This window comes from Pleurodeles waltl, chromosome 12, assembly GCF_031143425.1.
Source record: "Pleurodeles waltl isolate 20211129_DDA chromosome 12, aPleWal1.hap1.20221129, whole genome shotgun sequence".
Classification (NCBI taxonomy): Eukaryota; Metazoa; Chordata; class Amphibia; order Caudata; family Salamandridae; genus Pleurodeles; species Pleurodeles waltl.
In genome coordinates this window covers 188782897-188800570 of record NC_090451.1, presented here as the reverse complement: position 1 = coordinate 188800570, position 17674 = coordinate 188782897, and the positions used below count along the sequence as shown (strand labels likewise).

The window sequence follows — 17674 nt, the reverse complement described above, 5'->3', positions numbered from 1 at the left end:
ACCCCTTAAAATGCTCCAGGAGGCACGTACTGCACTCATCAAGCCCAGTGATAAAGCATGCCACCTTGGTGGGTGAAGGCCTTTTAGGAAAAAGTCCCAGAGCATATCACATAGATAACAGTCTAGATCTGTTATTTCTCAAACACAACGTGTTCTATAACGTCATGGACCAGATACTTTTTGTGGAAATTAATTAGGGGAGGGAGTATCTTGCTCCCCTTATCGTCCCTGTCCCCTTAGTTGGTATGGATCTGTTACTTTGACAGGGTGTCTTTACCGCCGCCATCTTTAGTCGAGTTAGTAAGAACTCGAGTTAGTAAGAACTCGACTTGCTAAGTGCCGAGAGCCGCTGCCGTAGAAGCCAACGGATATGGCACTTGTGATGTCACTATACCGATGCCATTATGATGGTCATTAAATACATAAGTGCTCCGCGTGCCGCTTCAGTCACAGTGCAGTTCTAATCATTTGGCAGCATTTCCTCGCTGCCGCAGCCTCCCGGACCCTCCCTGCCCCCTCAGGTCGCTGGCTCGGAGTCAGGATGCAGCCCGTGTGTAATTCCATCCCGGGCAGGAAGCCCTGCGCCTCCTGCCTGTTTACTCTGCAGACTCCGCCAAATACTTTCCTGCATAACCGGGGGAATCATTCTCTGGGCAGAGCGGGATCGTGGGTCCGGGCTCGGCTGGCAGCTCCCCGCTTTACTATCGGACCACCCTGGTGTGAGGAAGAGCAAGAGGGAGGTGAGTGATGACTGTCCTCTCCCTGCGGCCCCACCCCCTGCAGCAGAGGGGGCGGAGGGGGCAAACGTGGAGCAGCCCTCACGGGACCAGCTGTCCCGCGGGGAGTGATTCCCAGCAGAGGGGTCTGGATGGGGGCTGCCAGGAGGCTGCTGGCCCCCTGCCTGCCGCGGCTGGAAATCATTAACTCCTCCTGTGCCGCATTTCAGGACTGGCACAGCGGGTAGGAATGTGTAACTTCCCGCACAGCAGCAAGGGCCGGGCATCATGTGAGCAGGGAGGTACGGACTAGCGCACAGCGGGTGCCCTGTAGACTGCCCAGCACCTCCAGCAGCATATACAGAGATAATTGTTTGTCACCTTTGCACTATTTAAAACCTGTACTTATGCAAGTGTGCGCTCATATACTTAAATGGATGTATTCTTACACGAGTTCTTGAATCTCATATACATACATTGCTACCTGTATATAAACATGTACATTTATGTATAAACGAGCACCTTCAAATATGCTGATGTAAAATTATACGTACATGAACAAATGTACATACATGCATACCAATTTACATACGCACATACTTTTATAGACACGTTTGCTTGGATATGCCCATTCAAATACAGTACATTCATGTATACGAAACACACACCGCACCAATCTACTTATGCAACCACATGTAAATAGACATAACTACGCTAAATATACACATGCATATAAACATGCAAGGGCATATACATACGTAAATATATTGAGACTCATAAACACAATGAATGCGTCCCAGCTGCAGTTACTGGATGGCAGACAAGCGCTGTTCCAAGACATATATTCAATCTATAAACATCGTTTATTCGTCATTTCTGGAGAATAAATAATTCAGAATTCTACAAATGCAGTCATAATTTTGCAAGTGAATAACCACGCCTCTCCGTACATGTTTCATGTACTGACATTCTTGGACGCTATTCTGAGCTGTGTTTTGCCGAATCCCGGAAGTGAACCTTGATGGAAGTGTTTGTGTAAAACATATTGGGAAACAGGAGGCAAACCTAATTGGTCTCGCCAATGGGAGACCTAGTGACCATGACAGTGTTTTTTTTAGCCATGGTGTACAACAGCAGCTTGGCTAAAAGTGAAAAAAATCTAGTAAGCAGTCAACACTGGCAGAGTCGTCCCCCCCCCCACCAACCATGCTGCTGTACAATATGGCAAAAGAAGTATACAAGGCCAAAGAGCTCTACTTTTTAGCTTTGACAATTATTTTTATGCCCAAAAAAGTGAAAACAAAGTTTTTAAAAAAGCACTATGACGCAGCCAGCGTTAACTGTGTCATAGCGATTTTTCTTTTTTTTTTTTACTATCGGCCATAGGTTCTATGACTATAAAACACATGACCTTACCACGCCTGGCTTTACCAAGGCATTTGTGGTAAAGGCATGTGTGTGGTAAAGGCATGCATGGGAAAGACAATGGGTAGTATAGGCATTGCATAGTAAAGAATGCAATGGTAAAGCCATTGCATATTAATACCTGCATTGTAAAGACTGTTTCCTTCAGCCATGCTGCACAGCAGCCACAATGTTGTAAAACATGTCCAAAAACATTGAGACAGCCAATGGATCTTACATAGGCGAGCCCTATTGGCTTTGCCAATGGTTGTCACACAAGTTAACAGTGGCTGTGTCCAGATTTCACACTGTTAGTAACAGTTTTACACCCAATTACAGCAATAAGGAACTGAAAGAAGGTCAACCAGCCTTTGCAATAGGCTTGCAACAGTGTTGCAATACATGTTGCTGCGGTTTTAGTAACTTTGGTTATTTTTAGCTGGGTTTTTTTTTTTAGCTAAAATCTGCAAATTATATATTAGATGATGGAATATGTGGAAAATGCAGCAAATCCATTATTATGCGGAAAACGCCACAGCTGCTAAATTGCATAATTCCAGTGACTCTGCTCTTAACCAACTGCCTAAATATGGTAAGAACAAGCAAAGATGGCTATTTCCCTTACATGTCTCTGCTTTACTCCATGCTTAACTGAAGCCTCAAATTTGCCAAGATGTGATTTAAGCGCCCTCCGAATCTCTTGCACTTCTCACTAATGTTTTCCACATAGACCTTCATATAAACCCACACTCTTTCTACCTTGCACAACCTACAAAGTAGCCTCTTACCTGATCATTTCAAGGATATAAAGCGATATAGACAATTGTTGACCCCTTGTGAATGGTAAGTTATGGCATGGTTATTTATGTAGTGCTTTCAATGTCTGATGAGTCACTGAAGCAGTTGTGGGAGGGTAGCCGGTACCAGGTGTTATTGATTAGAACATTCATAATGGTCACAATTTGTCATGCCTAGTACCAGGTTTAATATGCCACTTTGCCTGAGGTGCCAAAGAAAAATGCCTCACATGTGCCACTGGGTAGCCAAGGCTTCTATCAGTAGGCAGCAATCAACTACTGACCTGGGGTTCTTGAGTCAGCCAGGCCTCAAGTGCCTGGCCTCTTTACTGCCAGGGTGCATCACTGGGCAATGGCAGCATGTGATAGCCATACGTAGGGGCATTGATACATTGTGAATTGGCCTTAGGCCCTGCGAAGCCAACACAGCGGGGTTTGTGCTAATGTGAATAAATGAGTAACTCTGACATTAATGAGTGTTGTGCGTTTACACCTCTTTCCACAGCACTGTTTAAACAAATACCCACTTTGTTCATCATGTGCTCTCTCATAGTATATTTAATCACAGTGTATCTATCCTCTGTGTGAAGACTTCCCAACCTTGTGAAATGTTACATTTCTAAATTCCACATAGCCTTGCACCTGGTCCCTTCACCGCCCTCCATTGAGTCTATGTTTTTATAAAAGCAATTAGCATTGAGATAGTTTGAAGGAACTGTCTCCCGCCTGGTCAGACAATCGGACAATCAGAGCTATAAGGCTCAGAGCAGGTTGTTTTGTTAGTTGCTCCTGCTAAGCCCTATTACAGACCAGGATGGAGCTGGGCTGGCTGGAGGAAGAGCTTCCTTTAACAGGAAACCTTTCAAACCTGGGAGCACGCTCTGGTGCGTTAGATGTGGAAAAGGGTGCATGTGTGTGAGAGAGCCTGGGCTCAAGTATGGACTGTATTCCCCAGGATAGACAAGCTGTAGCTTGGGAGCCTGTTGGAGAGGACAAACCTGAGATGGGGTGGGCTGCCTAGATGGGTTTGATGAGGGGAGGTTAGTGTCTGGGGCGAACAGATAAATACATGGTTAGAATCAATGAGGTGTGGATGGGTCTATGAGGATGGATGGATGTATGGGTGGATGTATGGACTAAGTGTGGTGAGTAGATGAGTTTGTGTGGTTGGGTTTGGCTAGATGGATGCACAAGTGGGTTGATAGGTTTAGGCTGGGATAGAAGAATTGATCTTATGTAGGAAGTGAATAGGTGAACGATAAATGGTTGGACCTGTTTCAGGTCCTGAGCTCGCCCTTCACGACCGCAGCACCAACCTGCTGCCTTCTGCCTCTGTCCCACGAGCACGCTGCCGTTTGCGTGTTCGAGGCCCTCCTCCACCCGCAGGCATCCTCCTGCGCCTCATCCCTGGTGGCTAGTGGGCTCACTTGACCCGTGTGCCGCTTCCGCCGTCCTGTAAGTGTTTTTTGGCTTTTTTCTTTTTTTCAGCGCCTCGCCGCCGGCGCTTCTGCCCCCTTTGTGCCCCCCTGATTGCTGTCTCCCCGATCGTGTATTGTGCCATTATTGTATTTCTGATTGTATTTCTGATTGTATTTTTCTCATTGTAACTGCTTGTAGTTTTGCTCGTTTTCAGTGTTTTTTGCCCCTTGTGCGCTCCCCGTTCCCTGCCGCTGCCTCCCTGCGGCCCCGCCCCCCTCGCGCCCCCATTTGCCGCTCCCTCCCGCCTCCCGCCTCCCAGCTGCTCCTCCCTCCCCCCTCCCTTCTTAATGGCTGGCGCTGCGCGTCCGCGCCGCTGGCGCGCCGGAGGCGCGCCAGAGGCAAGCCCGTCTGCGCCCGTCCGCGCCTGGACCGCGCCCAGCGCCACACCCCCTGGCCCTCGCGCCCCCGCATCCGCTACTCGATCAACGAACTCCGCGCCTTCAATCCCGGCCCCTCCACTGAATGCTACCGGGCATCCCCGAAGCACACTAAAGGACCCTTCTCCTGCCGTACCTGCAAATTCTCCTGCATCAGAACGACCAATCCAACTACTGAAACATTCAACCCCAACCACCTGAACTGCATCCTCATCAACACCCGCTCCGCACGAAAACACGCCATCGAGCTCTGGGATTTGCTCGACACCACTGCTCCTGACGTGGCTTTCCTGACCGAAACCTGGTGGAACGACTCCTCGTCTCCGGACATCGCCATCGCCATACCGGACGGCTACAAAATCACCAGAAGAGATTGAACCAACGGAATCGGCGGCGGAATAGCCATCGCTCACAAAGCTACCCTCAAAATCCACACCCACTCGGACGACACCCTCAGGACAGCCGAACACCTCCACTTCCAGATCCACACGGACCCCAACACGACCCTCAGAGGAACCCTCATATACCGCCCTCCAGGACCAAGAGCCCCCTTCAGCGACACCATCGCCGACCTTGCAAGCACCCACGCCCTCGTTTCCCCGGATTACATCCTCCTGGGATATCTGAACTACCATCTGGAAAATGCCAACGACGTCAACACCGCATCACTGACCTCCAACCTCCTCAACCTCGGACTCCGTCAGCTAGTCAACACGCCCACCCACATCGCCGGACACACCCTTGACCCCCTCTTCACCTCAAGCAACCACGTTTCCTTCAGCCACACCTCCGAACTCCACTGGACCGACCATCACTGCGTCCATTTCACCTATAAGAAAACCACAGAGCAACACCGCATCCAGCTACCTCCCCACCGCCGCTGGGGCAAAGTCAACCAAGACCAACTGACCAGCACCCTCATCAACAACCTTCCACCCGACGCAACCGACCCGAGCACAGCCGCCATCAACCTCCATCAATGGATCCTCGACTGCGCCAACACCCTTGCCCCTCTCAAGAAACCCACCGCCATCCAAGGAAAGAAAAAACCGGCCTGGTTCACAGACGATCTAACCACCTCCAAAAGCATCTGCCAGAAGCTCAAAAAGAAATGGATCCAAGAACGCACTCCCGACAACCTCGTCGCCCTCAAAAACGGCAACCGCGAACACCACCAACGGATCCGCATCGCCAAGCGCGCCCACTTCACCGAACGCATCAACAACAACGCCCACGACTGCAAAGAACTCTTCGGCATCGTGAAGGAACTCTCCAATCCAAAAGTCAACTCCAACGACATCCCGCCCTCCCAGAAACTCTGCGACGACCTCTCCACCTTCTTCCACCAGAAAATCGCTACCATCCACGACAGCTTCAACACCGGTCCACCGCCAGACCCCACCCCCGACGTCTCCTCCCGCGACTGCCGCCTCACCGCCTGGACCCACGTGGACAAGGCAGAAACCATAACAACCATGAACACCATCCACTCAGGCTCCCCCACGGACCCCTGCCCCCATCATGTTTTCAACTCAGCCAACGCCACCATCGCCCCCGAACTCCGCAAGATCATCAACCTCTCCTTCACTTCTGCCACCTTCCCGGACAGCTGGAAACACGCAGAAATCCAACCCCTCCTCAAAAAACCCAAGGCCGACCCCAACGATCTCAAAAACTTCCGTCCGATCTCTCTCCTCCCTTTTCCAGCGAAAGTCATCGAGAAGATCGTCAACACTCAGCTCACCCACTTCCTCGAAGACAATTCCATCCTGGACCCCTAACAATCCGGATTCAGACGAAACCACAGCACTGAGACTGCTCTCCTCGCCGCCACAGATGACATCAGACATCAGATGGACAACGGCGAAACCTCAGCCCTCATCCTCCTCGACCTATCAGCCGCCTTTGACACCGTCTGCCACCGCACCCTACTGACCCGCCTCCAGGTAGCCGGCATCCAAGACAAAGCCCTCCACTGGATCTCATCCTTCCTCTCCGACAGAACGCAGAGAGTCCGTCTCTCCCCTTTCCGCTCCAAAGCCACCAACCTCATCTGCGGCGTCCCCCAAGGATCCTCCCTCAGCCCTACGTTGTTCAACGTCTACATGGCCCCCCTCGCTCAACTGGCCCGCCAACATCATCTCAGCATCATCTCTTACGCCGACGACACCCAGCTCGTCCTCTCCCTGACCAAAGACCCGCTCACCGCCAAAACAAACCTCCACGAGGGACTAAAATCCATCGCCGATTGGATGAACAACAGTCGCCTGAAACTCAACTCCGACAAGACGGAAGTCCTCATCCTCGGGCGCACTCCCTCGGCCTGGAACGACTCATGGTGGCCCTCCGTCCTCGGACCCCCGCCCACCCCTGCCAGCCACGCAAGAAACCTCGGCTTCATCCTGGACTCCGCCCTCACCATGTCCAAACAGGTCAGCGCCGTCTCCTCCTCCTGTTTCAACACCCTTCGAATGCTCCGCAGAATCTTCAAGTGGATTCCAACAGAAACCAGAAAGACGGTGACCCAAGCCCTCGTCAGCAGCAGACTTGACTACGGCAACGCACTCTACACAGGCATCCCAACCAAAGACATCAAACGACTCCAACGCATCCAAAATGCCTCCGCCCGACTGATCCTCGACATACCCCGCCGAAATCACATCTCCCCTCACCTAAAGGAACTCCACTGGCTCCCGGTAGACAAGAGGATCACCTTTAAACTCCTGACCCACGCTCACAAGGCACTTCACAACACCGGACCCTCCTACCTCAACACCAGACTGAACTTCTACACTCCAACACGTCAACTCCGATCCGCCAACCTCGCCCTCGCCATCGTACCCCGAATCCAGCGCAAGACATCCGGCGGCAGATCCTTCTCCTTCCTCGCCGCCAAGACCTGGAACTCTCTCCCCACATCTCTTCGCCAGACCCAGGACCTCCTCGCATTCAGAAGGCTCCTCAAGACCTGGCTCTTCGACCGCTAAATCAGCAGCGCTCCCCCCCCCCCCCTCTCAGCGCCTCGAAACCCTGACGGGTACATAGCGCGCTTTATAAATACTATGATTGATTGATTGATTGGATGATGGTTAGTGGATGGATTAGGGTTAGTTTTCAAATGGATGGGTATAGGAATTAATGAATCAGCGTGTGAACGTGTGAATGGATGGATTGAGGGATAAGTAAGTGATGTGAACTGATGAGTTAGTTGGGTTGGATTGGCTTTGAATAGACAGATGAATGTGGAGAGTGGCTGAGTGATAAATGGATGGGTGATGTGTAGCGGATGGAGTTGAGTGGGTTGGTATGATGGGTGGGTGGATGAATTGGATGGATGGATGAATGGGTGTGTGGATGGGTGAACTAATGGATGTAGGAAAGTACCATCTTTCTTGGAATGTTACCCCCAATTTCTGCCTGTTTGTCAGTGTGTTTTGCCTGTCTCACTGGGATCCTGCTAGCCATGTCCCTGGTGCTCATAGTTTGTGGCCTATGTGTGTTGTCAGTATGCTTAACTGTGTATCAGATGTTCTGCTAACCAGAACTCCACTGCTTATGCTCTCTCTACTTACCAAATTTGTCACTACATTTTAGTGACTCCATATTCCAATTCTGATTGGCACACTGCTCCCCTTATAAGTCCCTATTATATGGTACCTAGGTACCCAGGGCATTGAGGTTCCAGGAGACCCTTATGGGCTGCAGCATTTCTTTTGCCACCCATAAGGAGCTCTCATACAATCCTTTCACCAGGACTGCCACTGCAGCCTGAGTGAAATAGTGCACACACTATTTCACAGCCATTATCACTGCACTAAAGTAACTTATAAGTCACCTATATGTCTAATCTTCATTTACTGAAAGCTAGGTGCAAAGTTACTGTGTGTGAGGGCACCCTTCCACTAGCAAAGGTGCCCCCACATTGTCCAGGGCCAATTCCCCAGACTTCGTGAGAACGGGGACACCATTATAAGCTTGTACTACATATATGTCAATACATATATGTAGCTCCAGAACGGTAACTCCATTGGAGAAGTGTGGTACAATGGTTAGAGCAGCAGACCCTGATGCAGAGATCTGGGCCAGGACCAGGGTTCAATTCCCACCTCGGTGGGTCTTGGGCTCAATTCCCTTAGACCAGATCATTCTTGCCTCAATGCCTAATCTAATTAATGAGTCCCCCTCTGTAACTCGGGGCAATAGCTTGCTTAATCTCCACAACGGCTCTGACAGCACTTGGATGCCTGGCTTCACCTTGGGGGTTGCCCAGGAGTGGGTGCCTCACAGGGAAAAAGCCATGAGGGGTTCCACAGCGGTATGTGTACAGTGCCTTGAGACCCTAACAGGTGAGTAGTGCGAAATTTACATTTACACAATGGTAACTCCAAACATGCCCATGTAAGGTGTCTAAGATCATGCTTTTGTCCCCCCAGTCCAAATCTGGTATTGGGGGGCCAATCCCATGCACCCTGGGGGCTCCACCTTGGACCCCCAGTACTTCCAAACCAGCTCTCTGAGGTTTCCACTGCAGCCCCAGCTGCTGCCACCTCACAGACAGGTTTCCACCCTCCTGGGGACTGAGTAGCTCAATCCCAGGAAGGCAGAACAATGCATTTCCTTTGGGGGGAGGGTGTTACACCCTCTCCCTTTGCAAATAGGTGTTACAGGCTTGGGAAGGGTAGCCTCCCAGAGCCTCTAGAAATGCTTTAAAGGGCACAAACGGTGCCCTCCCTGCATAATCCAGTCTACATCGGTTCAGGGCCCCCCAGTCCCTGATCTGGTGCGAAACTGGACAAAGGAAAGGGGAATGACCACTCCCTGTCCATCACCACCCCAGGGGTGGTGCCCAGAGCTCCTCCAGAGTGCCCCTCGCGTTAGCCATCTTGGATTCCAAGGTGTGGGGACCCTCTGGAGACCTCTGAGTGGTCAGTGCCAGCAGGTGATGTCAGAGACCCCTTCTGATAGGTGCATACCTGGGTAGGTAGCCAATCCCCTCTCAAGGCTATTTAGGGTCTCTCCTCTGGGTGTTTCCTCAGATTCGGTTTGCAAGATTCCTCCAGGACTCCTCTGCATCCTCTGCTTCAGCTTCTGACCATCGGATCAACCGCAGACTGCTCCAGGAACCGCTGTAACTGCAACAAAGTCTCCAGGACAACTCCTGTGACCTGCAACTTCAGCTCCAGCCAGCTTTTGCAACAGTTTCCAGGGTGTGCACGCTCTGAGGACTGCCTGTCTTCAACCTGCACCAGAAGAACCGAAGGAATCTCCAGTGGAGTGACGGCGTGACTTCCCTGCTTCTGCAGGCACCCTTCTGTGACGGTAACGGGTACTCTGGGATTCCTCTCCTGATGACAAGCGTGCTCTCTGGAACACAGGTGGTGGACCAAAGTGACACAGACTATCCAAAGGTCCAGCTGTCCAAATTTGGTGGAGGTAAAAGCTTGCCTCCCCGTGCTGCGACAGTACCCCTGTTCACCACGTCTTCTGCACCTCCTTGGGCTTCTGTGCACTTCTTCCAAGAGTCCTTCATGCACAGTGTAGCCCAGGTTCCCAGCACGCCATCCTGCGACGCACAGCTCTCTGATTTGTTCTCCAGCAGCATGCTGCCACGACCACACTTTGCAATTTTCCTTTTCCCTGTGTTCTGGGACTCCCGTGGGTACTGCCTGGTCTTCTGAGGGCTCTCTGAAGTGCTGAGAGCCCCCTCTGTCTACTCAGTCTGAGTTAAGACCCCCAGGTCCCTCCTGGGTCCAGGCACCTCCTTTTTGACGCAAACCGTGTATTTGTTTGAACCAAGGCTTGTTGGCAGAATCCAGTGACACAAACAGCCTGCATCCAACAACTCAACGTGGGACATGTCCTGCACCATGCAGGAACCACAGTCATCTTCTTTGGTGCTCTTCCATACTTTTCTTCTGACCAGAGAATCCACTTTTGCACCTTCTTATACTTTGGCAGGTGTTCCTCTCCTTCCTGGACTCTTCTTCGACTTCTGGACTTGGTCTCCTCTCTCCACATGTCTTCAGGTTCAGGAATCCACTGTTTGTTGCTTGTAGTCTTGCTTGCTTCTTGCAAAATCCTTTATCACGACTTGTAGTGTGTCCTGAGGAAACCTGCTGTACTTTATGCCTGCTTTCCTGGGCTCTGGGGTGGGGTAATTTACTTACCTTTGGTGTTTTCCTACACTCCCAGTGCTCCTCTACACACTACACTTGCCTAGGGGGGAATTCAACATTCACATTCTACTATTTTAGTATATGGTTTGTGTTCCCCCTAGGCCCATTGCAATCTATTGTATTTTCTACTGTTTGCACTATTCTATGACTGTTTACTTACCTGATTTCGGTCTCTAGTGTATATATTGTGTATAATACTTACCTCCAGAAGGAGTATTGCCTCTAAGATATTTTTGGCATTGTGTCACTAACATAAAGTACCTTTATTTTTGGTAACACTGAGTATTGTCTTTTATTGTGTATAAGTATTGTGTAACTATAGTGGTATTGCAGGAGCTTTGCATGCCTCCTAGTTCAGCCTAAGCTGCTCTGCTACAGCTACCTCTAGACAGCCTAAGCTGCTAGAACACTGCCTACATTTCACTAGTAAGGGATAACTGGACCTGGTATAAGGTGTAAGTACCTTAGGTACCCAGTACAAACCAGGCGAGCCTCTTACAATGGAATACTGGATTACCTGTTCAAACAATACAGTGGAAGTTATCTTACCTTTGATGCATGGCTACTATTTCTTTACATTACAAGTTTCCTGCTAGTGTTAATGAAATATTGCAATACTGCATTCACTGTAAAGGGTACATTTCAACATTTGTTAGTACTGTACTTTTTATAAAGACATCTTCATTTCTTACATCTATCTCATGGAGCTTCAGAAAAGGACATTTCCCAATCTCACTGTAGGTTTCAACTAGGGCCGGACTGGGAACCGAAAGCAGCTCTGGCAAATTTAGTCAGACCAGCCCCATAGGGTGCATAGCAAGCAAGCCTGACTGCTCCAATGGGATTTGGGGGGTTCTTCTCCCAAGAAGATTTGGGAAAGAATGGCAAAAATGTTGATGCATTCTACAACACATTTTTCATTATATATTCAATTGTATTAATTTTTAAAACAAAGTAAATGATAACCTTACAGTGCACCAGGATATGGCAATCTTTTTGGGGCTCTTCAATGATTCCTTCATCATCACCCTCTAACAGTGCCTCTCATCTCTCCATATCCTCTCTCTCACATGTATTTCATTTGCTTTATAGAACCTCTCTTACCAGGGCAGGGTCTTGGACCACTTTAGATAACACATACAGAGACAATGAATCATACGTATGTAAATCAGTGTTCAGAAAATGTTACATAAGTCAAAGGAGACTACATGGTGTAGGATTCACATATCGTTCATACTGGTAGGCATTTTTTTAAAGTGCTTGGTCTGGGGATTACAGTGGTTAGGGTTGACTTTACTAATAACAATTTATTTCTACCCAAACAAACCCTTTTTTAGCAAAACTAAGATAATCAAAGACTGGGAAAAACATAACTTTCTAAACTGTACCATGCAGATTGCATGCTGCTCTTTGATGGCAGTCCATAGCTCACTGTGCTAGATTATGATTGTAACTTTTGAACTGCACAGTAACAAAAACATTCTCTGTGGCAAAAAGCAGTATCCCACTGAGCATTGCACATAAAATACTGTTCTGTGATATGCATAGTACACGTTCTTTGCAGCAGGCATATTAACCCCCTGCACTACCATAGATGAGTCAAAACTGCCACTAGACACAACAGCAGGTACATTAATCACCAGAGTTATCTTGGCACTTTTATTGTTGCCTGAAAATTGTTGAATATACAAGGAACTCTGCAGTGCTTATAAGACTGCTGCACTACTACAAAACCATCCCCCCAGTATCAAAAGTGACCCCCTACCCATCCAGCCTCCCGGGGAAATGCCTGATGCCTAGTCCGGCCAGTCTGGCCTTGTTTCCAATCCTAATCAACTGTTGCCCCAGACGTGAGCTTCCACCTTTAGAAAGATGAGAACTGTGGGTGCTGAGAGATGCCAGAGTGTGGTGGGCGTGTGGCTGGCCTTGGAATGCGTAATAATTCTCTGAGTGCGAGCTGGGAGGGTCTGAAAGTGGCCCCTTCAACTGCACCCAGTAGTCACTGGGAGAAGAAAAGATGCGTGTACTCCATTTAGTTTTGTGATACTAAAAATGTTGGACCACAATTAAAAGGCAGTGTAGGCCTATTAGACCAAACCACCCATTAAAATGGAAATGTAAAATGCCTAAGAACCCCTCATGTATACAGTACATGTTCCTTCCCTTACTCAGAACTGGCTTAGTGGGTCTGAGGCACCACTTGTCAAAAGCCCTGCAGTTTGTTACGCACCTGGTTGTAAAAGTGAACGGGGAGGGGATGGGGCATTATGACCAGAGCTGCAGAACATGGAAGTGGGGAAGCATGCTTGGGTATTGGCATTGGCTCAACATCCTGGGCAAATCACTTAATCTCTCATGCCTAAATGTGAATGTCTCCTCGTGCAGTGTAGCTGGTACTCATGTAAAGTGTCCAAGTTTGTGCTATATAAAACAGAAAAAACAATTGCTACAGATATTCCATGTAACTTTGAGGTTGACAAGTCGTAAAAAGTACCTCAATCTGAGTGCAGAATGTGAACTTGTGTGATGGCACTGGTGCTCAGGTAAAGCACCCCAATACATTCTGGTCAGGTTGAGTTCACACTTTTTAAAAAGAGAAGTAGTATCTCAATGAAAGTGGACAGACTCTAATTAAGGTAAATCAATCTGTACTTGGTTCATGCTCCACACAAAGACAAGGGAGTGGCAGCTTTTCATGCACTGCTGAATTAGAATGCAGCAAAGAAGAGTGATAATGATGCCAGCAAATTAAAAGAATTGGATGGGTTAAAAGCCCCTGTTTATAGGTTTTTTAGTTTTAGATACAATAGATTGTCACCAAGCGAAAGCGCATGCACACTGCCTGCAGGCTCAACCTAAAAAGCCCTCAGTGTGGTTGTGTACAGAAGGCTTCAGTACCTGTACCTTCTGTGTGTAGAAGATCCAGGAGTATAATAGGTGACAGTTAAATTTACATAATTATTCTCAAACACATTATTGGCACTTTAGTGATGCCTCAGCATGCTAAGAATTTAAAAAAAGAGTGCCAGAAAGATAGCTTGATTAATGAATGAGCATTTTGCTCAATGGAATGGACATTGAATACATGTTTTGGTGTCACTGTTAGGTAATGCGTTGTACAATTGAATCGTCTGGAAGCAATCACACAGGTGATATACGCTGGTCAGTGGAATGGCTTCAAAGGCCTTTGAGAACATGAAAATACGTTTTCTTGTACTCCCCTTGCCATAGAGCCAAATGGATGCTTGTAAGGGACTTTTCACACCATCTACCCCATCTTAGTGGGGTCAGATTAGCATTTGCTTACATTAAATGCAACATCCAAACAGGCGTTACAGCAGCCATGTAAGCCCTGGTCCTCTTTTACTTGGGTGGTGTTAGCAATCTTTTTGCTGGCATTTCTGTCTCCAATCAGGCCCTTCTAAAGGCTTCCTACACGCCCCTATGTGATTCATCAAAAGTCTGAAAAAATATAACCATATCATAACCTGAAGCAACTGCACAGTAGGCACCTCTTCTCATCCATATTCTTCAAAGCGTTCTCCATCAACTACAGACCACTAGGATTCAGCAAACCAGCGTAACTTGACAGTGCCTAGCCTCTTCAGGGAGCCACTGTAGCACATAAAGCCAAAACATCAACAGACAACAAACCACGAATTTGAAAACAGAGATGATTAGGAGTCATGCACTGGAGTCTTGAATGACATTCTTCTACATATCGTCTTGGCACCCTCACTCCTGCATTTCAAAATGGTGCTACAGACCCACATATTCAAGGATACCTTCCGGGCCCTTCCAACTCATCCAGCTTCTGGCCCTGCCACACAAACAACTCCCATACTCTCATCGTTAAGCACAGTCTCAAATCTTTACTCATTGCCCATGATAATTTCTTCTTTATGCACATAATTTAGACTCAAGGAATAAATACAGGTGCTAAAACGCTCTGGCTCAATTGACCTTTGCAGTAGTTGATTGACGCTTTTAGTGCTTGATTCACACATCAAAATGCAGAAACACGCAAACAAATGATTGCTTGCAGATGTAGACAATTTTTAGATCTGGCATTAGCGAAGACCTTTTGATTTTTCCTCAAGTATGTATAATATACTTGCATATAGGGCTTCAGCCACCCCTCTACTTCCATTGGCCTGTCATTCACATTTTGTTTCTGCCCACTACAGCATACTGTAGTATGGCAGGCCTACGTAAGCCATTGGTTAACTGCACTTTGAGTGACTGCATTTTGCACTCTCACAATGAGCACATCCACACACAAGATAGTTCCCTTCAGTGGCAGTGTATTTGTTTTTACTTTATTATTACTTAAGTGTTGCCTTTGTGTTTCGAGGGTGATGTGATAGCATGAATCTTCTGATGCACTTTCCATCTTTATCAGGTCCCATCTCCTGCCCAAGCTGTTGTAAATTCCTTTCTGAATGTTTGGCTTTTCTGACTACTGCTACTGCACAGCATATCAGACTGTTTCCCTTTGAAACTGTTCTGTATTTAGGTAAACTCTTTTTACTTTTTTCTTTCTCTTTTTTTCTTTCTTTCCTTTTTTCTTTCCTAGTTTTTTCTTTTTTTCCTTTCCCTTTGTTTGGCTGACTTCACTACGAGTTACGACATGCCACCCTTAACAAGTAACACATCCCCATACAAAGTAGTTCCCTTCAGTGCCAAGGAATATTATGGTAATGCATGTTGAAATCGAAAAAACGTTTTTGCCTGTAGCAAATTAGTTTTCTTTTAGATTGATGAAGACCCAGCATATTCGGAAACTATAACGTCTTGCACAAACCATGACAAAACAAGACAAGAATTGACAGAAGGCTGGCAGCCAATACGAGATAGACTGGCTTTGCCAATGCTGGTTCTAATTTTGGGTGGGGAGTGGTAAGGGCACATGCTAGTTCGATTTGCAGTCACATCCTTATGGGCAGTAGCTCTAAAATGGACGCACATTTTTTATACTATACTTCCGATTTCAGCAAAATGCATGGGTCTAAATGACTCAACACATGCATTGCACTCCTCTGCTCCCCAACTTGCACATCACAATGAAAAATACTAACATATGCATGGTAAAAAGCATTTTTTGTTTGTTTCCTGAATGCAATACTATTTATTGTGTTTGCGTGGTGCAGATTGGGCTGGAGTATTACAGAGGCCAGAGGCAGCTACTTTAGGTTCGTGCTTCCTCTTACTAAACAACCATAACATTATCCAGCACTGACAAAGCCAATTAGTCTGGGTTTAACGTGCCAACACATGTAATAACAGTCATGCATAAGTGTGCACTTGTACATGCCCGTGTATGAATGCATTAGCAATGTGTTAGCAATTATAATCCAACAGAGCGAGAGGCAAGGAGTTGTAAAATAGTCCCCCCTGGATGGCAGTGCCTGCACTCCACTGGAGGTGGAAAGATACATCTAAACAGCTAATTGCTTTAGGTGAAGAGTAGTGTACTCTGCTGGGCTGAGCCAAGATGTCCTGCAATTAAGCCAATGCCAGAAGATGCTGGTAATAAAAGCCAGGGGTTGAACGGGGAGGGCCCAGAGCCCACTCTATGTATGTTGGAAATAACAAGTCTGATCAGGGAGCGATGCTGTCAACCCAAATCTTCAGGAAAGAGAAAGATTTGTTTTCTGTCACTACCACATGATTTGTATTATCTGCCCAGGAGAAAGGCATCCAGTTATTCCCGGTTAGTGTTATGTCTGCATTCTTGTGAGGAACATTGCATCCGTGTCTCATTCTACCACACAGGAACACGCTGGAACTTGCTTTGACTGTGATACTGATTTTCTCTTCACCTGTTTAACCTGCTTGAGCAACATTTTCAAAGGAATGCGGCTGTGAAGTCACCAGCTGCGAGCAGCACAGCTTTTTTAATCTTAAATACAGCAAGAAAATGCTACAGGAACAATTCGAGCCCTTAGTTTGGAATTCGTAAGATTAACACTCAGATATAAATATCGGGTTGAAGTGCATGTCGTTGCAGATTTTCAGTGTGATTTTAGTCGAGAACCACGATCAAAGATTGTTTAGAACTGAAGAGTCACTGGTCCTAAAAGGGGATTTTTCCCAGGTGCTTGGCACAGCACACTCACTTATCAAAATTGAAACAAAGACCTTTACGGGGCCCAGCTCTTCCTGCATTAGAAGCCTCTCAAGTATAAGGTGGTGTGCATGGAACAATGTGTTAATTCAGTCAGATCCAGACCGAATTCAAGAATTAGGGCAAGGGTGAGAATATGTTGTTGGGATCCTACAATGCACTGTTAGTTTTTGCATACTTCAATTATTCATATTTACAATCCAAAGCACCGGGAGATGAAGCCAGGTGTCTAGAATCACACACTTTCTTTGGCTTGTGTCAAAGGCGGGAGTAGAGCTGAGATCTTCAGGTTCCAACTCAATGTTTTTGCTGCAAGATTTCACTCCCAGAAGTGTATCCCCAAAAGTAATCTCTATAACTGCTAATTTAAGGTTCCAATCTTCTACGGATTCTGGACGACTGTTGTTATAAACAGCTGTTTTACCACATTAGCCAGAGGTAAATGGTTGCTTGTCACTGGAACTTTAAAAACATCTGCTGCTTTTGCCTGTAAATGTAACAACTTTTGTTGACATTTATAATGGGAACAACAGAACACATCACAATAACAGGTATACCTTGGGCCTAGCGTCTCATTTCACACAGCACACACTCTACG

The 17674-nt window shown here is 47.4% G+C and overlaps 1 protein-coding gene across 1 annotated transcript in view; it reads left to right on the top strand.

The window, feature by feature from the left end:
• The first annotated feature begins 558 nt into the window (after positions 1–558).
• LOC138267564 (solute carrier family 66 member 2-like) overlaps positions 559–17674 on the top strand; it is a 244558-nt gene continuing 227442 nt past the window's right edge. Inside the window, exon 1 of the mRNA XM_069216616.1 lies at positions 559–740. The gene's annotated coding sequence lies outside the window, so the exon portion shown is untranslated. The remainder of the gene's footprint in view (positions 741–17674) is intronic.